The 25,489-nt window shown below is 41.5% G+C and overlaps 1 long non-coding RNA gene across 1 annotated transcript in view; it reads right to left on the bottom strand.

Annotated features, from left to right (window-relative positions):
- The window catches only part of LOC131381892 (uncharacterized), a 74,581-nt gene that overhangs the window by 36,788 nt on the left and 12,304 nt on the right, over positions 1-25,489 (bottom strand). The gene's annotated exons all lie outside the window — the stretch shown is intronic.

The following is a 25,489-nucleotide window of genomic DNA, read 5'->3' as shown; positions in this document are numbered from 1 at the left end:
AATCAACTTATGCACCTAAAGCAGTAGGAACAAGACTAAAATGAGAGTTTTTGAAAGCAAACCACCAATGCCTGTCCTGATTTGGCTATACTCATATCCTTTTGTTGTGTCTTATTCTAAAATTTGTTACTCCTGATCATGGTGTAACTTATGATTGCTCACCATTAAAAAATTGATGAAGGATTCATTTAAAAATTCATTTGCAGGCCGGGTGTGGTGGTTCACACCTATAATCCCAGAACTATGGGGTGCCAAGGCAGGCAGCTCACTTGAGCCCAGGAGTTTAGACCAGCCTGGCCAACATGGTGAAACCCCCGTCTTCACTAAAAATACAAAAATTAGCTGGGCGTGGTGGGGTGCATCTGTAAATCCCAGCTACTCGGGAGGCTATGGCAGGAGAATCGCTTGAACCCGGGAGGTGGAGGTTGCAGTGAGCCAAGATTGTTCCACTGTACTCCAGGCTGGGCAACAGAGTGACATCTCAAAAAAATAATAAAAATAAAAATAAAAATTCCTTTGCTTGTAAGTATGCCATTTGCTGTCTTATCATAGAACATTCTTAAGACTGGAGGGGAATGAGAATGCATTAAGGGTTGAAACTGGCATACTCTTCTATTACTACAGTTTTAATTATTTTATTTTGAAATAATCTAAAACTTCCATAAAAGTAGCAAGCATAGTACAAATTACTTTTGCCCTTGAACCTTCTGAGAGTAAGTTATCAGCATGATGCCCATCACTGCTGTAGTGTGTATTTCTTACAAATAAGAACATTCTTTTATATAGCCACAATACAACCATCATTATTAGGAAATCAACAGACCCCATTCAAGATCTGCCAGTTGTGCCAATAACAAAAAGATGATTCACACTTGTGTTGTGTTTTTCCTGCCTCAGCCCTCATTCCGAAATTCAAAGGTCCTTGGATCCTTTTAGTGCCAAATAGTATTTAGAAGCCAAGCATTGTTATCTAGTGGCGCTTATTGCTTTTGGGGTGTTGCAGCTCTCAGGCCCTCTCAGAAGAGAGGGCAAGGATATGTTTGTACCTGCACACACACATTTACATCGTTATTTCTATATTTAACTATTTGTATGCAGAAATTTATGAGTTTACATCAGTACCTCCAATGTCAACCTAACACTACAGAATTCATTCTTGTTCTCTCCCTTTCCATATTTGTAACTCTCTTCTCTAACAGTGAGAAACCTGGCTCCCATTGTCCTTAATAGACTTATTTGTTTGTTTGTTTTTGAGGCAGGGTCTCACTCTGTCACCCAGGCTGAAGTGCAGTGACGTGATCACTGCTCACCACAAGCTCCACCTCCTAAACTCAATTGATCCTCCCACCTCAGCTTCCTGAGTAGCTGGGACTACAGGCACATGCCATCATGCCCAGCTAATTTTTGTATTTTTAATAGAGACAGAGTTTTACCATGTTAACCAGGCTAGTCTCGAACTCCTGGGCTCAATCGATCTGCCTGCCTCACCCCTGTTAAAGTGCTGGGATTATAGGCGTGAACCACCACACTTGGCCAACATACTTATTTGATCAATTTCCCATATGTGATCCATTGACTATAACACCACTGCTTCTCCCAGGCTGATGCCTCCTCACCCTACTTAAGCTCTGGTAACTTGTGCCATGCCACTTTCTGCTTTCTTCATCCCATTTGTCCACTAATACCCTGCCACGGGATGCTCTTTCTTATGGGTTCCCTTCTGTTGCTAAAATTTTGAAAGTGGTTTCCTGGGACGTTCCTGTGCTCTGGATCCTTCAAGCCACTCCCAGGGCTTTGCAGTGATCTTTAAGCTCATTGGTTTGACATGGAGGAGACTAGGCAAATAGCAGCAGCAATTGATTCAGCAGAAGTTGTGTCAAGTTTAAAGTATGCCTATTCATGGAAGGGGGAAATAGGCTATGACCAGTTGTTCTCTTTTTCTGCTGCTCAATATAACCAAGGGCCTTGCACTTACTTGTTCTTAGGAATGAATGTTGCTGGTAGCTCATCCTGTGACCTCCTGCATGGCTATCCTGATGCACTGTCAAATCCAAGATGAACCATACAGGATGATTGGGGAAGGTGGCAAGGACAGACCCATTGTAAGCTACAGAATACCAACGAGAGGTAAGGGCTTGTGGCAAAGAGAAAGGTTGATGTAACCGCTTTGGTAACATCAGCAGGAACACTGTTCTTTATTCATAATTGGTATTTTTTTCTTTTTTTTATTATACTTTAAGTTCTGGAGTACATGTGCAGAACGTGCGGTTTTGTTATATAGGTATACACCTGGCATGGTGGTTTGCTGCACCCATTAACCTGTCATCTATATTAGGTATTTCTCCTAATGCTATCCCTCCCCTAGACCCCACCTGCTGACAGGCCCCAGTGTGTGTTGTTCCCCTCCCTGTGTCCATGTAGTCTCATTGTTCAACTCCCACTTATGAGTGAGAACATGTGGTGTTTGGTTTTCTGTTCTTGTGATAGTTTGCTGAGAATGATGGTTTCCAGCTTCATCCATTGTCCTGCAAAGGACATGAACTCATCCTTTTTTATGGCTGCATAGTATTCCATGGTGTATATGTGCCACATTTTCTTTATCCAGTCTATCATTGATGGGCATTTGGGTTGGTCCCAAGTCTTTGCTATTGTGAATAGTGCCACAGTAAACATATGTATGCATGTGTCTTTATAGTAGAATGATTTATAATCCTTTGGGTATATACCCAGTAGTGGGATTGCTGGGTCAAATGGTATTTCTACTTCTAGATCCTTAATTGGTATTTTTAAAAGATGGCTGGGCTCAGTGGCTTAAGCCTGTAATCTCAGCACTTTGGGAGACCGAGGCAGGTGAATCACCTGACGTCAGGAGTTCAAAACCAGCCTGGCTAACATGGTGAAACCTCATCTATTCTAAAAATACAAAAATTAGCCGGGTGTGGTGGTGTGTGCCTATAATCCCAGCTACTCAGGAGGCTGAGGCAGGAGAATCGCTTGAACCTAGGAGGCGGAGGTTGCAGCAAGCCGAGATCACGCCACTGCACTCCAGCCTGGGTGACAGGGAGAGACCCTGCCTCCAAAAAAAAAAAAAAAAGATTCGAACACACTTTCACCTCCAATTGCTTTTATTGGTTTTAGTTTTTGGTCTTTCCTATTTCCAAAAACATGAATTCAGTGTTGTCTTTTGGAGGAAAGTTTCTAGAGATTCCCGAATCAGATGGAGGAAAGTTTCTTGCTAAAAACCCAGGGTGCTGGTGAAAGCAATCAATTTGTGCTCCTTTCTTCAGGGTAACAGCTTTATAGCATTTAGCTTTAGGTCCTGCCGTAGCAATGTTCACATTTTAATTTGCATTTCCCAGCATGTTTCCCCTGTGACATGTCACCATAGTGTTTAGAGACAACTTATGAAAAAATCTTTCATAGCACTTCCTGGGTGAAGGCATGGTTGACCTGGAAGGTATTGTTTAGGGCATGGAGAGCACAATGCTTCCTCCGCTGTTTCTCATGGTAGATTTATGGGGGTACTGACTGGACAAATTCTACTCAATTCATGGCATACAATTCATGCTCTTCTTTTAGCTTGCCAGAGAGTTCTACAAGCCCCCCCACCCCAAGTCTTTCCAAAATTGGTAAATTCCACCTCTTTCCCAAGGATCCATGATTTAAACCTTGCCACTTAGAAAGGAGGTTGGAATCAAACAACCTCTTTTGACTGGAAAAGAGACAGTAAACATTTTTACAGTTATTTTGCCTCCATAGCAAAATGCTGGCATCAAAATCACACAAAACTCAAGGTGTTTTCCCCCTTTTCTTCAACCTCTCCTCTGATCCTCTCCAGAGAAATGTGATTTTCATGTTGTGTTTTATCCTTCTCTAATACCTACTGGGCTTAGGGTAAGAATGTCGGGTGGAATCGTTCACATGGTTCACACTGCTCTTTTCACTCTATTTCTTGTGCTCCATTATGCCTTGGCCCCAGATGACAAAGCCAAGGTGACAGATGAAATATGGGACTAGAGTATTCTAATGAGGCTGCCAGCAAGAGCCCAGAGGCCTTGCAGAAGTCTCCAGAACTAACTCTTCACCCTCATGAGTGCTGTAGGACACAGTAAGCCCCGGATAAAGTAGGTGAGGCTGCACGTCCCTGCCATTGGCCTCTACCTTAAACTTGGAGGACAAGTTGCTGATTTCTTGGGAAGATAAATCCTACATATGCCGAACAACAGACTTCCGTATTATTCAAGAGAGAATAGGCGACACAATTTAAAATGTTTCCCCTTGATTTCATATCATCAATGTATGGGCAACATCATTTAAGTATTGCAAGCTGGAGACATCTTTGAGGCTGTTGTGGTACATAGCTCCCTTGACCTACACTAATGGACCAGACTCCTCAGCTTTCTTTGTTCTTACATTTGCTCTTAATTTCCTGGCTCATTCTTCACTGTCAGGAAGTTAGATAACATATCTGCTGTTAGTCCACTATTTTTTAACATCCACATTCTCTTCTAATTTGCTTTGGGCAAATAACCCAAATAGAACTAGCTTTTAGATGGAAATAAAAATATGAACTTGGAAAACACATTTTTAGTTAATAGGCTTTAGTACATGAAATTGGACTGTCATTCCACCTGCTTGTAAGCTTTTAACATTTACCTTTATGCTAAGCTGCATTTGAGAAGAGGTTATCTGAGGCCTGATCTCCAGATAGTATGCTGGATTGCTATTGTATATTAGAATTTTATTAACTTGATTTTACAGCAAAATTACTGTCAATCAACACACACACACACACACACACATGCACACTTATACTCTTTGGGTCATAGTTCAATTTGATGCCTGATCTCCAGATAGTATACTGGATTGCTGTTGTATGTTGGAATTTGATTAACTTGATTTTACAGCAAAGTTATTGTCAATCAACACACACACACACACACACACACACACACACACACACACTCTCTTACACTCTTTGAGTTGTAGTTGGATTACAAAGCACACACTTATACTTGCAGAATCCACTCTAGTTATGTGAAAGGGAAAGGAATGCACTATAAACTAATAAAAGGGTTATAATATCATTGAAAGGGCTGGAGAAGCAGGCTTCAGGCTGAGCTCCCAGCAACAACTCTCTGCTTCTAGAACTATTCTGCTTGTGCTACAAATAGGAAAGGAGAAACGGAATTTTCATGAAGAAAAATAACAATGAAATGAGTATATAAAATCTGAGTAGTGCCTTTCAGCGAAGGCAGCATTTGTACAGCACTGTGTATAGCAACAGACGTAGCTGGGGAGGGTGCGGAGGAAGCTGTGTACACCTGTGGGGAGGAGTATATGTATTACCATTGAAATTACCTAGAATTGCTGGAACTTGTGGTGATCATAGAAGACAGGCCTAATTTTAGCAGGCTTTGTGATTGTTTTTAAATTCTCTATAGAAAATGCACCCCCTTATTGCAGGTCTCCGGGACAGATGGTTCTCACTGCCTAATTTAAGTAGTTGCTGCTATGTGGTATAGGTAACTCTTAGAGTAACTTCCTATTATTTTACAGCTTGGCTACGGGATGATGATTATTTAATGCAGGATTCCTTTATGAAATGTGTTTTTCTGACCACCTCACTGAACATACACAAGCACTTTATAAACATCATCTTTATAAACATTAGGGAACAAAGAGATGAATAAATGGGCTGGTTCATTACGTCTATGTGCTCATCCAAATGTAATACAAGCAACTGTGTTAAATTTGTTTTCCAACCAATGTGTACATATGTCTTTGGAGAACAACAAAATAGATAATTTGGTATTCCCCAGGGCACCTTTAGACCTTGTTACTGCGTTTTGAGACTAAAACAGCTTAAACAAGTTACACAGCTTTGTCATCTTGTCCTCTCTTTCATTTCTTGACTCTGCAAACTCTATCTGAAACTGACTTTGATGAATGCCTCAAGTCATTTTTAATGTTCTTGTTCAATTGTGTTTTACATGTTGTTCCTGGCCAAGACCTGATTTTTTTTTGCATTGCAAATATTCTTGTAATTATCTTTAACATTCCCCATGGTTGATTTGAAAATATCTTCACAATTGCTTCACGCAGCAATGGCTCAGCATGTTTTATAATATAGAGGAGACCTAGTGAAATGAGAATGAACACTGCATTTCCTGGTAACCCCAAAGTAGCAAACTTCCCAGTCATTTCTTCGCAATAAAAATGATTTACGTATTGGGCTTTTAGCCTTCCTTTCTTATTTACTATATCAGTTAGTTTTTGTTGAGTGATAAACCACGCCCAAAAGGTTTAGAACCAAATCATTGATTTAGTTAATGGTTCTGTAGGTCAGCAAGTTGCGCTGGGTTCAGCTGGGTGGCTCTTCTGTTATAGGCTAGGCTGATCTACTTGTGGGAGGCTCATGTGTCCTAGTCAGTTGACAGGTTGCTTTGGGCTGTCTGACCATCAGTCAGGAAGCCTCAGTCTTTTACATGGTCTTTCATTCTCTAGCAGGCTAGCTTCAACTGTCTTAGCAGGTGGCAGTGTTCTGGGAGCAGCAAGCTTTCAATTCTCAACTAGCATCATATTTTACAAATAATAAGGTCCTCCTAGATTCAAGAGATGAAAGAATATCTCTAGCGCTTGATGGGAAGAGCTCTGCAAAGTCACGTTGCAGAGTTGTAGAAGGAAATTTGTAGTCATTCTTGGAGTCTACTACATTCATATACATTCACATCTAAACATATATATACATAGCCAGGCGTGGTGGCTCATGCCTGTAATCCCAGCACTTTGAGAGGGCAAGGCAGGTGGATCACAAGGTCAGGAGTTTAGACTAGCCTGGCCAACATAGTGAAACCCCGTCTCTACTAAAAATACAAAAATTAGCTGGGCATGGTGGTGCATGCCTGTAGTCCCAGCTGCTCGGGAGGCTGAGGCAGGAGAGTTGCTTGAACCCGGGAGGTGGAGGTTGCAGTGAGTTGAGATTGCACCATTGCACTCCAGCCTGGGTGACAGAGCAAGATTCCATCTCAAAACAAACAAACAAAAAACACCAAAAAACAAAACGAAACAAAAAACCATATACATACCAAATTTGAGGTAGGTCAATATGGAAAAAGTGGAAATCTAATGACATATATTAAGTATGGGTGCATCGAAAAATTTTAGGCAATTACAAAACTGTTTTGTAAATCTTCAATTAAAATTGATACTGAAGTAAGGTATTCTATGTGATCCACAGATTTGGGCTACCACTTGGCCCACTGCTGTGTAATCCTAGAATGCATGTACTTGAGAAATGAGTTATCAAAGGTAGGAAACAAATGCTGTGATCACATATAACTTCCACTAACTGTGCCAGGGAACAGAATGCTGGGAAAGAAGGGAAGAATCAGATAATATTGACTGAAGAGATCACTCTTGAACTGAGAGTTAATGACAGGAAGGTAGAAGGAAATGGTATGAAGGAGGAGAATAATAGCTCCCTAAGGCTAGAGAAATGTACAAATACAGGAAACTGGATTATCTCTTTAACATGGAGGGCACAGAGTCACTCATACAGTATGAGATAAATCCATATAATACATCTTTGTTATCTGTCACTTGGCCAATCTTGAGACTGGGATTTCAGATATCTCCCTAAAATTAATTTAGAATATTAAACCAAGATAGAATACAAATAGACCAACCAGATGTTGCATTTCCTAGCAGCTTTCTAAAGGCTTATAATGTATTGGTTATGTTGCTTGGAGATAAATAATAAACATAAATAAATACAATGGGGTGGGATACAGTGGCTCACACCTGTAATCCCAGTGCTTTGGGAGGCTAAGGAGGAATGATTACGTGAGGCCAGGAGTTTGAGACCAGCCTGGGAAACGTAGTGAGACCCCGTCGCTACAAATGATACAAAAATTAGCTGGGAATGGTGGCATGTGCCTGTTGTGAGCTTTTCAGGAGGCTGAGGTGGGAGGATTGCTTGAGCCCTGGAGTTTGACACTGCAGTAAGCTATGATGACACCACTGCACTCCGGCCTGGGCGATAGAGTGAGACTGTGTCTCAAAAATTTAAAAAGTAAACAAAATAAATACAATGGAGGAAAAGATGGAATTTTGCCAAGAAATGCTAAAAGTAGAAGCTTCTTCAGAAAGTTTTATAGAGCAGCCAAGCCTAGAAGTGTGATGGATGAATAAGGATTTCTGTTCACTCTGCCTGAGAACCTGCCTGGATCGGCTGTAAGAGTGAACCATTGCCTGACACACCTTAGGCGCAGGCACTTCCTCCAGTGCCCTATAGTGGCTTCTGGAAATAAAGAACAGAGAGACAGGAAAATCAGTACCATTGACTAGGTGGTTGGGAGATTCATCTGATGGATTCACATCACCTTCTGCCACTCACACTGGACTTGTCTCCAGCATCTGCTGATGGTGCTAGTGTATATATATATGTATTTTTTAAGGTTGGGTGCTGTCTACTTCCTTCCCACTAACAAGCAAAAAATGCACATTCTAAACACCAAAGGAGCTTCAGTCCTTTCCCTAAGTAAATGGATTACAAACTACTCAGAAAGTGCAAAGTGTTGTTTTTAGTGGTGATGGTGGTGAAAAGTTGCTGTTATTGACAACCAGCTAATATTTAGCTATCAGCCCTGTCCTGAGCATGAGCCTGGAATTTCTCGGCCTAGACCTGGGAGTCACCCTTCATCCCACCGTCCCTGGTTTTCATTTTTCCTGGTACCCAAGTTCTTTTTTTTTTTCCTTTTGAGATGGAGTCTTGCTCTGTTGCCCAGGCTGGAGTGCAGTGGTGTGATCTCAGCTTACTGCAACCTCTGCTTCCTAGATTCAAGAGATTCTCCTGCCTCAGCCTCCTGAGTAGCTAGGATTACAGGTGCCTGCCACCACTCTGGGCTAATTTTTGTATTTTTAGTAGAGACAGGGTTTCACCATGTTGAATGTTGGCCAGGCTGGTCTCGAGCCCCCAACCTCAGGTGATCCAACTGCCTCAGCCTCCCAAAGTGTTGGGATTACAGGTGTGGATCACTGTGCCTGGCCCAAGTCTTTTTAATCCCATCCCCAGCAAGGGCTTTCCCCAGCATCCTTTTAGTAGAAGCCTTCAGGTCTCCAGTGTAAGATGTGAGTCAGAGCTCTTCTCTCTCCATCCTCTGTTGCTTAGATGGGTGAAACGGAAGTGTCTAAAGGCAAAGTCAGAAAGGGCGAGGGTATCCAAGTGGTCCCTGGGTCTTTTTCAATTGGACCATATTTTATTTCATTTATTTGTTCATCCCTGTTCATTCAACATAGGATTATTTATCTCATCCTGTGATGAAATAATATTATAACCTACCTCGCACATTTTTATGAGGAGGAAACGGGTTAATCCGTGTGAAAGCAATTGGAACAGTGCCTGGAACATTGTAAGTACTCAATAAGCATCAGCCATATTCATTGTCAGTTCTCTGCTTGGCACTCCAAGGACTGGGGCTGGAATAGTAGCCTCTGCTGGGGGCTGCACATCTGCCAGGAATCCCGGCCACCTTCATGGCTACCATGGTGTCTAGGAGGCTCCCAAACTGCATAGTGTTTGGTGAAGTTGGCGAACATGACTTTTCCTCTCTTTTGTGTTCCAATCTATCAGGATTGTACCAAAGCAATACCACTTTCTACCCCGTGCCTTACAAAGTTGTAAATGAAATGAAATCTTGAATGGAAATTGCTCTTTTAGTTTTTACCCACAGCTTTCATACTACCCTTAGGCTGCAGGCATGGCTAGTACAGACATCATGTGTTGAGTCAAGGTCACAGTGAGGGTAACATGGTACAGAAAAATCTAAGGGACGGACATGTACTGTTTTAAGTCATTCAACAAAATATACTGAGTGCCTTCTATGTGCCAGGTAATGTATTAGGAGCTGAGTTGCATCAGTGATTGGAGAGGAAGGAATTCAACATCTGGCTGGGGCTCATCTACCTCCTTTACTGGAAGAACACCTCCAAGGGAAAGAAAAGACAGATGATCCTTCTGATCTCCTCGTCAGCTAAACATCTGTGTGAATGGACGAATGATATTTGCTAGGAAGAAAATATTTTAACAATTGGATAACCTTAGCTGGATGTCCCTAGCCAATGAATTACTTAGAGTATATAAACCCGGAACCTATGACAACCTGAAGGATGTCTCTCATGTCCTATTCCTCTCTGGGCTATAACTTAAAAGTGCTGCCTACTGGCCAGGCGTGTGGCTCACATCTGTAATCCCAGCACTTTGGGAGGCCGAGACGGGTGGATCACAAGCTCAGGAGTTCGAGACCAGCCTGGCCAACATGGTGAAACTCCATCCCTACTAAAAATACAAAAATTAGCTGGACGTAGTGGTGGGTCCCTGTAATCCCAGCTACTTGGGAGGCTGAGGCAGAAGAATCACTTGAAACCGGAAGGCAGAGGTTGCAGTGAGCCAAGATTGGGCCATTGCACTCCAGCCTGGGCAACAAGAATGAAACTCTGTCTCAAACAAACAAATAAAAGAAACGACAACAACAACAACAACAAAGTGTTGCCTACTGTATTTGGAACCCTGCAAAACTTCACTTGGCAACTTTGTGTATTATTCTGAGCAATAGAGAATGTGTCCAGTTCTGAGCCAGGAAAGTCACGTGGGTGTTCCTGATCTCTCTTGCTTTATGCTGCATGGTTGACTGTACCTTTGAAATATCTAGCAAATCTTGATACTGAATAAGTTCTGATCCACTTGAGTCTAAACTGGCAATCTAACCCAGTGTGTAATCTTATGCCTTGTGTGACCACAACGGACAAAAATTCTTGTCTTTGATGTAGCTTCCTTTCATCCTGGGGAAGTCTTCTTTCTTCTGTTGACCCAGGCTTTGTTACTGAGCCAAGCTCTAGCACATTATAGCATGGTGGTTAGGAGCAAAACTTTGATGCCAAAGTGCTGGGATTCCATACTAGCCCCATCCAGTATTGAGGCCCCAACCATTAGCTGTGTGACTTCATGCAACTTGCTTAACCTATCTGAACCTCAGTTTCTCCATCTGTAAAATGGGAATTTTAATGGTGCCCATCTCATGGAGTCACCGTGAGCTGGATTAACACAGAGAATGTCCTAGGAGTAGTGCTGGCACATAGTGAAGGCTATGTCAGTTTTAGCTAGTATTATTCCTTGAAGATTTCTTTTCTAGGCATCTCAGAAGTCTTAGCGTGGACTGACTCTGGCTGCCTTCCCTAGCAGTTTAGTATACATGTCTAGACATCATTCATGGGCATAAATGTGAATCAACACCTTATATAGATCACTTGTCACCTTTGTGTATACATCACAAACTGAATTTACTGTAAACTGAACTCACTTATTAAAACCATTTTTATAACATCCGTTTGAGATTTGATGGGTTATTTTTATTTATCATGATTCTTCCCTAACTCAAACATTAAAACTTTATTTCTGGGGTATCTCATAGTGCAAAAATATGTTTACATTGAGAATGATTATACAACCCATTCACATATAATATTAAATAATATTACCTAATTTGCTGTAAACTGAATCTTTCCTGTGGATAAAGTGATAGAAAAAATTGTATTGTTAATTATCTCCAAAGTTCAAATTCCCTACAGTAACCTCTGGTAGAATAATTTGAATGTGGCCTCAGGTGTTGATTTTTGAAATGCAAATACAGCTCAATTAGGCGCAGCAGCTGTGGCTACGGCATTGCTGCCTACACTCTAGTTTAATGAGAATTGATTTGTCAGTATGTGTGTTTTCATAGGATTGCCCAGTATTCTGGCCTCCGTATTTTATTTGTTCCTAACTTTCTGAATCAAGTGATTCTCACGCAGAGCCTGCTATTGGCTTGTGGGTTTTTTTTTTTCATTTTAAAAATAATTTTCTTTATAGGAGAGACTATGTCTTCTATAATTTAATCTCTCCAGGCATCTAATATATAGTCTGACACCTAATAGATACTTTTCTAATATTTGTTAAAAAATACATAAGTCGCTGAAATGCAAACCTCTGGAAGGTTAAAGAATTTGGCCACAGTGTACCCATGATAGCTTTTGTAAAGTTACTCTGTATTTATCTACAAAGAAACTATTATTTCTTTTTTTTTTTGAGACGGAGTCTCGCTCTGTCGCCCAGGCTGGAGTGCAGTGGCACGATCTCGGCTCACTACAAGCTCCACCTCCCGGGTTCATGCCATTCTCCTGCCTCAGCCTCCCGAGTAGCTGGAACTACAGGTGCACACCGCCATGCCCGGCTCATGTTTTTGTTGTATTTTTTTCAGTAGAGACAGGGTTTCACCATGTTAGCCGGGATGGTCCCAATCTCCTGACCTCGTGATCTGCTCGCCTCATCCTCCCAAAGCGCTGGGATTACAGGCGTGAGCCACCGTGCGTGGCCACAAAGAAGCTATTATTTCTATTCTGATCATATTGTTACGTTGTGTTTAGATACGCCCTCATCCATTTTTGTGGTTATACCAGAATTTCTGAGACAGGTGGTTTATAATGAGCAGATATTTATTGGCTCACAGTTCTGGAGGCTGGAAGGTCCAAGATCAAGGTGCCTGCACGTGTGAGGATCTTCCTCCCACATCATCACATGGCAGAAAGCGAGAGTGCACGAGACAGAAAAAGGGGCTGAATGCACCCTCTTATAGCAAACTCACTCCCAAGACAATGGTTTAATCCATTTATAGAGTGGAGCCTTCAGGATTTAATCACCCCTCAAAGGTTCTACCTCTTAATACTGTTACAATGGTGATGAAATTTATTTTTATTTTTATGTATTTATTTTTTGAAATGGAGTCTGGCTCTGTCGCCCAGGCTGGAGTGCAGTGGTGGATCTTGGCTCGCTGCAACCTCTGCCTCCCGGGTTTAAGCATTTCTCCTGCCTCAGCCTCCTGAGCAGCAGGGACTACAGACTTCACCATGTTGGTCAGGCTGGTCTTGGACTCCTGGCCTCAAGTGATCTGCCCACCTCGGCCTCCCAAAGTGCTGAGATCACAGGCATGAACCACTGCACCCAGCCTGAAATTTCAACATGAGTTTCAGAGGGGATAAACGTTCAAACCATAGCAAAATACATTTTTTAAAGTTATTGGCAGCATCAGGCCACAACTCTGGGAGGATAAGTCTGATTATCTCTATATTTTACAGGTGAAAATATTAAAGTTAGGTTGTTTTAATGACTTGCTCCAGATTGCCAAACCAGTGATTAGAAAACTTCAGAAATTGTGTCCTTCTTTTAGCTTTAGGACTCTTAATGTAAATTGTAGGCTCAATGACTTCATCAGTAAACATCCAACAACTAGAAATGAATGAGAGAGGAGAAACTGAAGCCATTTAGAAACTGTCAGGAAAAGTCATTGTGAAATACAATCAAACTGATCTGATGAGTAAACCAATCCTATTATTTTCTGATATCCCCTTCGCAGAAAATGTTTACACACTTCATATGGGCACAGAGGAATTCTAAAGAGATGTTTGGTGATTGGCAGATGGATAGAGATCTGTGTCCATTCACTTGTGCAGCTTAAGCCCAGTCTGTTTCAAACTTTTGGACATGTAGGGTCACCTCTCCTTAGGAGATCATAAAATCTCTATCTTTCAAGTATCTAAAGCAGACCTTCTCCTAACTGGCTGGTGGGGTTCCTGTTAGAAACAGCACTAAGCCAGTCTGGCCATGCATGCAGACCAGGCAGATTGGACACTATGGAAGTTTTGCAGCAGATATGGTACCACTGAATAGAGCACACACCCATTCCATTAAGAGAGCTTCCACTTTTCTCCACCCCACATACTACATCTTTTTTTTTTTCTTTTCTTTTTTTTTGTTTTTGTTTTTCTTTTTTGACATGGAGTTTTGCTCTTGTTGCCCAGGCTGGAGTGCAATGATGCGATCTCGGCTCACTGCAACCTCTGCCTCCCGGGTTCAAGTGATTCTTCTGCATCAGCCTCCAGAGTAGCTTGGATTATAGGCATGCACCACCACACCCGGCTAATTTTGGATTTTTAGTAGAGAGAGGATTTCTCCATGTTGGTCAGGCTGGTCTCAAATTCCCGACCTCAGGTGATCCATCCGCCTTGGCCTCCCAAAGTGCTGGGATTACAGGCATGAGCCACCACACCCAGCCTCTTTCTTTTTTTTAATGCACACCTCTGTGTCTAGAAGAAGGCTGGTAGCAACTAAAGGCCAATTTTACTCACACAGCTTAGGAAGAGGATAGAAATTGAATACCAGGCCTCTAACTTAATATCTTGGCCATCAAACTGTGAAAGCTGTCCGAATCAAGATGGCATCACTAATGTTAAGAAACCTATGACAAATAGAGTTGGGGAAGACCATGAAGAAAGGGTTCTCACACTTGTATGCCTGATAAAGAAAAAAGATTCTATAAAACTACAATATTATACAAAGGCCATTGTAACCTTACACACACACACACGTTTTTGCAAGGACATCTGCCCAGCAACTGCCTGCCCAGCCTCAGAACAGTGTCATCCTTGTTATTGATCTTTGTAGCCACGGATAATTACTTCAAAACAATTATGCAATCCTCTTCATTTTTTTCCTGTAAAAACCTTTGTCTTCTTTTACCTCCCTGAATATGCACATAGTTTACTATGGCATCCTTATTCCCATTGCAACGCTGTATTTCCAAATAAACTTTTCCTTTCTTTTAGAGAGCCTCTTTCTGTTATTTAGGCTGACAAAACCTACAAGGGGCTTCTGAGTCCCCATTCAGAAAGTAATAAGCGGGAAGGAAACCCTATGTCCCTCATTTGCCTGACCGTGTATGGAGCTCAGCCTGGCATTGCAGCTGAGATACAGTGTCTTGTCAGTTCCAGTAAAAAAAACTCTGAGCCCCCACCTAGGGAACAGGGGCTGAGGAGGTAAGTCCATGACTGCAATCAGCCGGATCCAAACTGGCTGGAGATCCAGGATGCATGTCAGGAGCATCACCCGGAAATTCATTTCTTCCATCCTTACTCTCTGTAAAAGAATGCGACGGTACAGGACAGTCCGAGAACTTCTCAGGGAGATGATTCCAGAGGCGTTAAAGGCAACATTTTCTTCGAAATCAAGAGGTACTCAGCAATTTCCTCTTCTAAAAAGATTGCAAATGCTGCCAGATACTGTCCGCCAGGGTTTTTATGAGACATGGACAGTTTTAACAAAGATTCTACCTTTAAGATAGGGAATTAGGGAATGGTTATATCCTCATGGTTGGGGAAAAATCAACATTATAAACAGCTATTCGTCAATTATATTAGCAGTTCTATGTCTTTTTTTTTTTTTTTTCTGAGACATAATCTTGCTCTATCACCAAGGCCAGGGCCAGAGTGCAGTGGCACAATCTTGGCTCACTGCAACCTCCACCTCCCGGGTTCAAGTGATTCTCTTACATGAGCCTCCCGAGTAGCTGGGATTACAGGTGCCCGCCACCACGTCTGGCTAATTTTTTTGTATTTTTAGTAGACACAGAGTTTCACCATGTTGGCTAGGCTGGTCTCGAACTCCTGACCTCACATGATCCACCTGCCTCAGCCTCCCAAAGTGCTGGGATTACAGGTGTGAGCCACTGCACCCAGCCAACAGTTTTGTGTCTTTTTATATTAACAGTTTTAAATATGTCTGAGGTGTTTAGTCCTTTAAAATATGTCTAATTAGGTTTTGTTAAATATTTTATTAACCATTTAAAGAAGATTTAACTTACAGAAAAATTGTTTTTTAAATGGAAATAGGTAACAAACTCCCTAAATTTTTCATGCTTATGGAGGATGGAGTTTAGGGACCACAGAACATGGAATAAAGTTTATTTGGTTTTATGTGTGGAAGCCAAAGGTAAACAAGATTTCTCCTTGTATTATGGCTCTAAAAACACAAGCTTATAAAGTAAAATAAAACTTCCAAAAATGGAATTCCAAATCCAACAAATACAATGTGTCCGACTACTAGAATCTGTTTTTGCTGACAGCATTTCTACCACCGAATGTGTGGGGTTTTCCACAAGAACAAACAATTCTCCATCTCCCCGGACACAAAAACTAGGTGCCTAACAACTTATTTCAGTTCTGACCCTAACTACCTCACAACTTGCAGGTTTAACTTGTGCATCAGATCCCACAAGTTCAAGAGCTCTCTCTTCAATTTGAAGATTGCCCCACTTCAAATGCTAGGTGCAATTCCAGGCCTCTTGTACTTTCGACCGTACTATAAATCAAGGGTTCCTACAACCGTCTCCTTGCCTTTGCTAGAAAGCCTTACAGAAAAATTCAGGAAAACAGTTTACTTACTATTACCATTTATTATAAAGGATACTTCTCAGAAACAGGCAAATGGGCGATGCATAAGACAAGGTATGGGAGGTAGGGGATGGAGCTTCCTAGGGGTGCCAGCCTCCCAGAACCTAGATGTGTTCGCCAACCCAGAATCTCTCTGAACCCCACTGTTTAGGATTTTTATGGAAGTTCCATTACGCAGGCATTATCGATTAAATCATTAGCTATTAGTGACTGACTTACTCTCTAGCACCTTTCCCCTCCCTGGAGGTCAGGGAGGTTGGGCCGAAGTTCCAGCACTCTCATCACAGGGTTGGTTCCTCTGGCATTCAGCCTCCATCCTGAAGCTATCTAGGGACACCCACTCATTAGCATAAACTCAGATATGGTTGAAAGGGGCTTATTGTGAAAACCTAGTATTTGATAGCACAACAGGGTGACTGCAGTCAATAATAACTTAATGGTGCATTTTAAAATAAAGATTATAATTGGATGGCTTGTAACTCAAAGGATAAATGCGTGAGGGGATGGACACCCCATTCTCCATGATGTGCCTATTTCACATTGCATGTCTGCATCAAACCATCTCATGTATCCTATAAATATATACATCTACTATGTACTCCCAGAAAATAAAATTAAAAAATGTTAAGGGCTTATTATGAACAACAAAAGATGCTCCTTTCATTCCATCACTGAGTAAATTCCAAGGGTTTTAGAAACTCTGCCAGGAACTGAGGGTAAAGATCATACATGTACCATATTTCTTATTATATCACATTATCACAATGTGCTTTTGGCTTAATAGACAAATAAGTTGGAAAATAATGAAAAGACTAGAGTTTTCTTCTGAATTTTTGGAGGGCTGTTCTCAATGAATATTTCTCATTTATCTTATCAAGTTATGCATTTTGGTGCAAACAGCCACTGATTTGGCAATGCATAGAGTGAAACACAGCCTCAATTCTGGCCCTCCCAAACGCCATTAAATAATTGAAATGTGATTAAAGTTTTAGATGTTACAGAACCTTGCCAAAATTCATTAGCCCCCAAAATCACCTCCAGTAATGTACTTGCCATTCTACAAAGAAACAATGATAGGTGAAACTCAGGAGATGCCTCAAGTAACCTTGAAGTTCTAGGTTGGAAATGCAAGATATTACACCCAAGTTTTATTTCCATTTATTTTAAGTGATGGTTCTGCTTATAATACAAACAGGACAGAGCCTGTGTTTATTTGCCTTATGTATTCCAGAATTTCATTTCCAGGTCTACAACTATATGTTAGAATGATGAGATCTTGGAGTGTCAGTTAGGGTAGGTGAGGTTGGGCTATGATAACAACCTCCTCCCTTGGCGGACTCCCATGCTTCAAGACCACCGTAGGGTTGCAGGGTGCTCTGTTCTTTGTCTCCTCATTCTAGGAATAATATTGTCAGAGCAACTATCATCTCAAATATTATTGTTGCTATGATAAGAGTAAAAAAGAGTTTTGGAGGACCTTACACTGGCAATATAATGTTCTCTTCTAAAAACAACAATCACCCTTCCTGCTCATAGCTTATTGGTCAGGACTAATCACACAGTTCCACCCAACCTTAAGGTGGCCAAGAGGTGCATCCACACAGGTGCCCTGAAAGCAGAGAGCCAGAAATACTTGCTGAACATCGCTAAGGACCATTGTCACGCTGGATAAGGGCTTGAGGTCTAAGTAACAAATACCAAGAAGAATAAATCAGCATTGAAAATGATTTAAAGAAAAACAAACCTTTGGGCAGAATTTTAAGGAAAAAGAGAAAAATAGGCTGAGACAAAACTGTAATATGAGAAGATACGAAGGCATCGTGTATTCCAGGAAAGTTGTTTTCCTTAATGTTGGGAGACATTAATGTATTCCTTAATGCTGAGGGACTTAAAAATCATTTATTTCCTTGTAAATGTGCATGATTTCAAATGCTTACATTGCAACCTGCAGAGAATATGTAATAAAAATGACCTCATAAATATTCTTAAATGTTGTTGAGAGAGAATATATGCCTAAAGCATATAAATAGGAGACAGGCCTTTTTTCCATTCTGGATATGTATGTCATACGAACAGGGAAAAGGCGGATGATCCCAGAACCTAGCAAATTGCCTGACACCTATGACAGATTCTAAGTATTTGTTGAACAAAGGATTCCTTTACAAAAGGAAAGTAAGTTTTTAGAGAGAAACTCCTAGACTTGAAGATGACACCTGGAACAGTACCTGCCTGGTGCCTGGTAGTTGCTGTGTTGTATGTTTGTGTTGTCTGTACTGTATTGAATTATAAGTGTTGAATCAGTGAATGAAGACAGAAAACATGTGAGCGATCATGAAAGGGGAGTAAGAGAGAAGAGGTACTGAACGGAGAACACACAATACACCCAACCAAGCAGAGAAAGTGGACAAATGATCAAACATGAAAAGAAAAATGTACAGAGAGGTAAGACACAGTAGCATTAGGCTTCTCCAGCTAAGTCGACATCTGTTCTGCAGAGAACAGAACATCTGGTTATAAATTATTGGTTGACCCTGGCCACAATTTCATCTCTCAATTACAGAGGATGGCAGGAAAGCTTCCATTCCAAACTCAAGCTTCTTTTACATTCAAAAGTATTAGTAATTTGGAAATTAAAAGGAAAAATATTTAGACAAAATATTCTTGAAGTTTATCCTACAATGGCTTATGAACACTAGACACAGATAACCAGACATACATTGACATAGGGAAGCAGACATCAAAACTTTAGAAAAATTAAGGTTTTCATTCCATGAACAAAATTTCTGAAAGCATAGCCCACAAAAGATGAAGTCTTATTTTAAAAATGTACTCCTGACCATCAAAAGGCCATCAGAAGAATTCATACTGGCTACTGACAGGAACACTCTGATTTTAAAGGCGATATACAGTTTATTTATTACACATTTTATTTATTTTTTCTTATACTTTAAGTTCTGAAGTACATGTGCAGAACGTGCAGGTTTGTTACATTGGTAGACATGTGCTTTGGTGGTTTGCTGCACCCATCAACTCATCATCTACATTAGGTATTTCTCCTGATGCTGTCCCTCCCCCTGCCCCCCACCCACTGACAGTCCCTGGTGTGTGATGTTCCCCTCCCTGTGTCCATGTGTTCTCATTGTTCAACTCCCATTTATGAGTGAGAACATGTGGTGTTTGGTTTTTTGTTATGTTAATTTGCTGAGAATGATGGTTTCCAGCTTCATCCGTGTCCCTGCAAAGGACATGAACTCGTCCTTTTTTATGGCTGCAGAGTATTCCATGGTGTACATGTGCCACATTTTCTTTACCCAGTCTATCATTGATGGGCATTTGGGTTGGTTCCAAGTCTTTGCTATAGTGAACAGTGCTGCAGACACTGAACAGACACGTGTGCATGTGTCTTTATAGTAGAATGATTTATAATCCTTTGGGTATATACCCAGTAATGGGATTGCTGGGTCAAATGGTATTTCTGGTTCTAGATCCTTGAGGAATCTCCACACTGTCTTCCACAATGGCGGAACTAATTTACACTCCCACCAACAGTGTAAAAGCGTTCCTATTTCTCCACATCCTCTCCAGCATCTGTTGTTTCCTGACTTTTTAATGATCACCATTCTAACTGGCATGAGATGGTATCTCATAGTGGATTTGATTTGCATTTCTCTAATAACCAGTGATGATGAGCATTTTTTCATGTTTGATGGCTGCATAAATGTCTTCTTTTGAGAAGTGTCTGTTCATATCCTTCACCCACTTTTTGATGGGGTTGTTTGTTTGTTTCTTGTAAATTTATCTGGGTATTAGCTCTTTGTCAGATGGATAAATTTTCTCCCATTCTGTAGGTTGCCTGTTCACTCTGATGATAGTTTCTTTTGCTGACAACACAAATTTTTTTTTAAAAGAACATCTAGTTTATTTTATATCATCCTCTAAAAATGTCAGCTTTTATGTGTTTTACAATTCCTATACATTAGTACAGTAGTTATGTATAAAATTTACATATATATAATTATATACACAAGGGTGTGAAATGTACACATGCAAATGAAAGAATGATAAGACACACATTCACGGACCTACCAACCAGCTTCAGAAATAAAGCATTACCACTAACTTAGAAGCTCTCTGGAGACCTTTTCCCTGAACCCTAGGTGACCACTATCCTGGATATTGTGTTGATAATTAGCTTCTTTGCTTCATAGGTTGGTTTTTTTTTTTAATCACATGTGAATGTATCTCTAAGCATTGTTTAGTTTTCCCTGATTTGAATGGTAGCAAATTGAATTTATACTATATGTATTCTTCAGTGACTTGGCCCTCTCAACTGAACTTTGTGTCTTTGACACTTGTTCATGTTAATGCATGTGGCTGTAGTTCATTCATGTTCACTGTTGTACAGGATTCCAGTGTATGTATATGCCTCAGTCTTATTATCTTTTTACTGGTAATGATGAGTTGTTTTCAGCATTTTGTTCTCAGGAACAAGGCTGCTGTGAGCATTTTTCTATCTCTCTTGGTATGTATTCAAGAAGCTCTCTAGGGTATATACCTGGAGATGAAATTAATAGGTCATAGATATGTGTATGTTCAACTTCACTTTTTAAAATCTGATGGGCTTTTGCCAACAGTAGGCGAAAGTACATGTTGTTTTTCCATTTTTGACAACCCTTGATATTATCTGACTTTTAAATTTTGCCAATTCAGTACAACACACATTTTTTAAGCATCATGAAGGTCAAAGCCTCAAATGAACTGAAGTCCATGATAAAAGCCAAAAGCCCAATGTAGACATTTTGTAAAAAATTAAGATAAAAGTGATGATGGGCTCATCATGGCTGATGGGAAGCAGGACTAGATTCCAACCCTGGACAGAGCAGTGTGTGGAGGCTTGTATCGTGAATTTTAGCTCCAGATTGAGTGCAAGAAAAAAGCAGCAATCCCTAGAGGACTCACAGACCCTCTGAAGGAAGCAGACTGCTCCTGAAGGACTTAGGAGACACCCCAAATACTGTCAGTGCCCCAACTGTGGAAGTGGGAAAGAGGGACCATCATCTTTTGGACACACACCCCCACTGGAGAAGCTGAAGGTCTGTTTGCAGGGGAAGTTTCCAACTTTACCTGGAGCTGAGTCAATTCAGGGAGCCAAGCGAAACACAGGGGTAGAGGTAGCAGCAGAAGGGCCCTGGGAACTTGCTGCATCTCCTAGCAGGCCATTCCTGCCTGGTCTGGCACCACAGGGATCCATGGGGAGAGCAGCCAGAGGAGCAGGAGGTAAAACAACCACAGAGGGAAGGAAATCTCTAGCTGAACTTTGTAACAGTTTGAACAGGGTGAGAAGCCTGCTGGCCAGATCTCAGGGGAGGGCACAAATCCAGTGTGCAGACTCTACGTGCAGGGGAAGAACCAAGCCCATTTCTTTCGCAACTGGGAGGCAGGTAGCCTAGGGTAAGTTTTCAAGCCCACCTTGCCCTCCTCCTGCAAACAGAATTGGGGCTGTTGCAGGGGCCATGGTGGGAGTGAGACCAGCCCTTCAGTTTGCGTGGGAGCTGAGTGAGGCCTGTGACTGCCAGCTTCCCCCACTTCCCTGGCAACCTGCATGTCTCAGCAGCGGCTGCCATAATCCTCCGAGGTACACAACTCCGTTGACCTGGGAATCTCACCCTCATCCCCCAGAACAGCCGCAGCAGGACCCACCCAAGGAGAGTTCCAGCTCAGTCAGCCAAACCCTGCCCCCACCTGATGGTCCCTCCCTATCCACCCTGCTAGCTGAAGACAAAGGGCATATAATCTTGAGTTCCAGGGCCCCACCTACCGCTGGTCCCTCTCCACACTACTCTAGCTGATGCTTTCTAGAAAGTGCCACCTCCTGGCAGGAGGCCAACCAGCACAAAAATAGAGCATTCAACCACCAGAGCTAAGAACCCTCATGGAGTCCATTGCACCCCACCCTGCCACCTCCCTGGAATACACACTGGTATCCACAGCTGAGAAACCCATAGACAGTTCACATCACAGGACTCTGCAGACAATCCCCAGTACCAGCCCAGAGTTGGGTAGACTTGCTGGATGGCTAGACCCAGAAGAGAGACAACAATCACTGCAGTTCAGCTCACAGGACGCCACATCCATAGGAAAAGAGGGAGAGTACTACATCAAGGGAACAGCCTGTGGGACAAAAGAATCTGAACAACAGCCGTCAGCCCTGGACCTTCCCTCTGACATAGCCTACCCAAATGAGAAGGAACCAGAAAACCAACTCTGGTAATATGACAAAACGAGGCTCTTCAACTCCCCCCCAAAATCACACTAGTTCACCAGCAATGGATCCAAACCAAGAAGAAATCCCTAATTTACCTGAAAAAGAATTCAGGAGGTTAGTTATTAAGCTAATCGGGGAGGGACCAGAGAAAGGCAAAGCCCAATGCAAGGAAATCCAAAAAATGATACAAGAAGTGAAGGGAGAAATAGTCAATGAAATAGATAGCTTAAAGAAAAAACAATAAAAAATTCAGGAAACTTCAGACACACTTTTAGAAATGCAAAATGCTCTGGAAAGTCTCAGCAATAGAATTGAGCAAGTAGAAGAAAGAAATTCAGAACTCTAAGACAAGGTCTTTGAATTAACGCAATCCAACAAAGACAAAAAAAAAGAATAAGAAAATATGGACAAAGCTTCCAAGAAGTCTGGGATTATGTTAAATGACCAAAGCTAAGAATAATCAGTGTTCCTGAGGAAGAAGAGAATTCTAAAAGCTTGGAAAACATATTTGGGGGAATAATTGAGAAAACCTTCCCCAGCCTTGCTAGAGACCTAGACATGCAAATACAAGAAGCACAAAGAACACCTGGAAAATTCATCACAAAAAAGTTATTTGCCTAGGCACATTGTCATCAGGTTACCCAAAATTAAGACGAAGGAAAGAATCTTAAGAGCTGTGAGACAGAAGCACCAGGTAACCTATAAAGGAAAACCTATCAGATTAACAGCAGATTTCTCAGCAGAAACTCCACAAGCTAGAAGGGACTGGGGCCCTATCTTCAGCCTCCTCAAACAAAACAATGATCAGCCAAGAATTTTGTATGCAGCAAAACTAAGCATCACATATGAAGGAAAGAGACAGTCATTTTCAGACAAACCAAAGGCTGAGAGAATTTACCATTACCAGGCCACCACTACAAGAACTGCTAAAAGGAGCTCTAAGTCTTGAAACAAATCCTGGAAACACATCAAAACAGAACCTCTTTAAAGCAGAAATCTCACGAGATTGTCTATTTTGCTGGGAAGGCAGTAACAATACGCAGATGGAAGTGTTCTCTGTCAACTGGTCAGATGACATGAGCATGTTATAGGGGTTTGTTGGACCTGTTTGCAAAAGGAGGGTTTGTGAAGTCCCCCTGTGGCTCCATTTTCAACCAACAGCAACCCTGTAAATCTCTTCTGCAAGGACTTAGAACCAGGATAGCAGGAAAGGTCTTGTGGGCTTACAGTAGGTAAACAGAAAGAGGCCTCTAATCCTGAGGCTACAGTAAGGTAGGGACAGGAAATTGGATGTAAGAAATTTGGAGCCGTCTTAGGGGTCACACTGCTGCTGTGGAAGCTATGAGATGTCTCTTTCCCTTTCTTGCATACCACTAAATATGTGTGATAGTCATTTGGGACTTAAAGTCTAGTATTCACAGACATAAATTCCTCTTTCTCTGTCCTTGATTATTTTATTCTCCCTGTTCATCTCATTGTTTTTTTCTCTTCACATGAACTGAAGCTGATTTCTAAATGTACTTCATTTTCTGCCTCCCTCCCTTTCTTCCTAACTTAAGACTGCAAAATTTTCTATTGGGAACCTGTTTCCCACTGCTATATATGGTTGAAGTATATGGTGCAAATCCTGATGGCATTGATATGTGGGTTATTTCCAAATTATCCCTGATTACAGATGCTGCTGTATCCTGAATCTTTTTCTGGCTCTCTGTCACATGGACATACACCATATACACCATATGAAGCACTCAAGCATCATTACCCACTTTTTTTTTTTTTTTTTGGAGACACAATCTCACTCTGTCACCCAGGTTGGAGTGCAAAGACATGATCTTGGCTCACTGCAACCTCCACCAAGCCTGGCTAATTTTTTTGTGTTTTTAGTAGAGACGGGGTTTCACCGTGTTGGCCAGGCTAGTCTTAAACACCTGACCTCAGGTGATCCACCTACCTCAGCCTCCCAAAGTGCTGGGATTACAGGTGTGAGCCACTGCACCTGGCCCACTACCTATTAAAAAAAAAAAAAAACTTTGTGTAGCCCACTCCCATGACCACTACTATACTACCCAAGAAATGTGCAGCCCACTGGTGAGATAGAATAGTCTTAGATGACTTCTGGATCTAAACATTAACATTAAAGGAAAACAATTGAATTGAGAAATCCAGAGAGATTCCTCAATGTTAAAAATTTGACTAAATTGAGACCCTGTCTCTGCCAAAATTATTTTTAAAAAATTACCCCAGGTGCGCTTGGTTTCGCGGGTCATCTGCTTGGCTCTCTTCCAAGCTGTACTTTCATTCTTCTCTTTCCTTTCCTTCCTTTCCTTACTGTTCTAAAGCTTTTTAATAAAGATTCACTCCTGCTCTTAAAAGAATAAAAACGTTAGCTCAGTATGGTGGCACATGCCTGTGGTCCCAGCTACTCGGGAGGCTGAGGTGAAGTTGGGGGCGGAGGCTGCAGTGAGCTGTGATCACGTCTTTGCACTCCAGCCTGGGTGGCTGGAGAGAGACCCTGTCTCAAAAAATCGTTGACTAAATTTTGATGTTTAGATCCTAGGTATGTAGTATATAGCATATGATAAACAAATAAACCTTTTCAAGTTTAGAGAAAAGTAAAGTCACAGAGGTGACTTCTAACAGGAGTCTTTTTGGCTACAACTGTACAAAAAATTCACTCTGGCAATGGATTACCATGAGGTCTACTGTGTCAGGCTAATTCAATTTAATTCTAAGCTTCTGAGCACAGATGCTTAAAACAAAGGGTGGGATGTGCTCATGAAAACAGATGAATGTGGGAACCATGACTGTGATAAATTAAGCAAAGCTCTAATATGGTGATAAGGAAGTTTTTGTTTAGGTTCAGAATGTGCAGGAATGTAGAAACTCTGATACTTCTAACATTTG

Source organism: Hylobates moloch, unplaced genomic scaffold (assembly GCF_009828535.3).
Source record: "Hylobates moloch isolate HMO894 unplaced genomic scaffold, HMol_V3 SCAFFOLD_18, whole genome shotgun sequence".
Taxonomy (NCBI): Eukaryota; Metazoa; Chordata; class Mammalia; order Primates; family Hylobatidae; genus Hylobates; species Hylobates moloch.
Note: the sequence above shows the minus strand (reverse complement) of the source record. Positions and strands in the feature narration are given on the sequence as shown.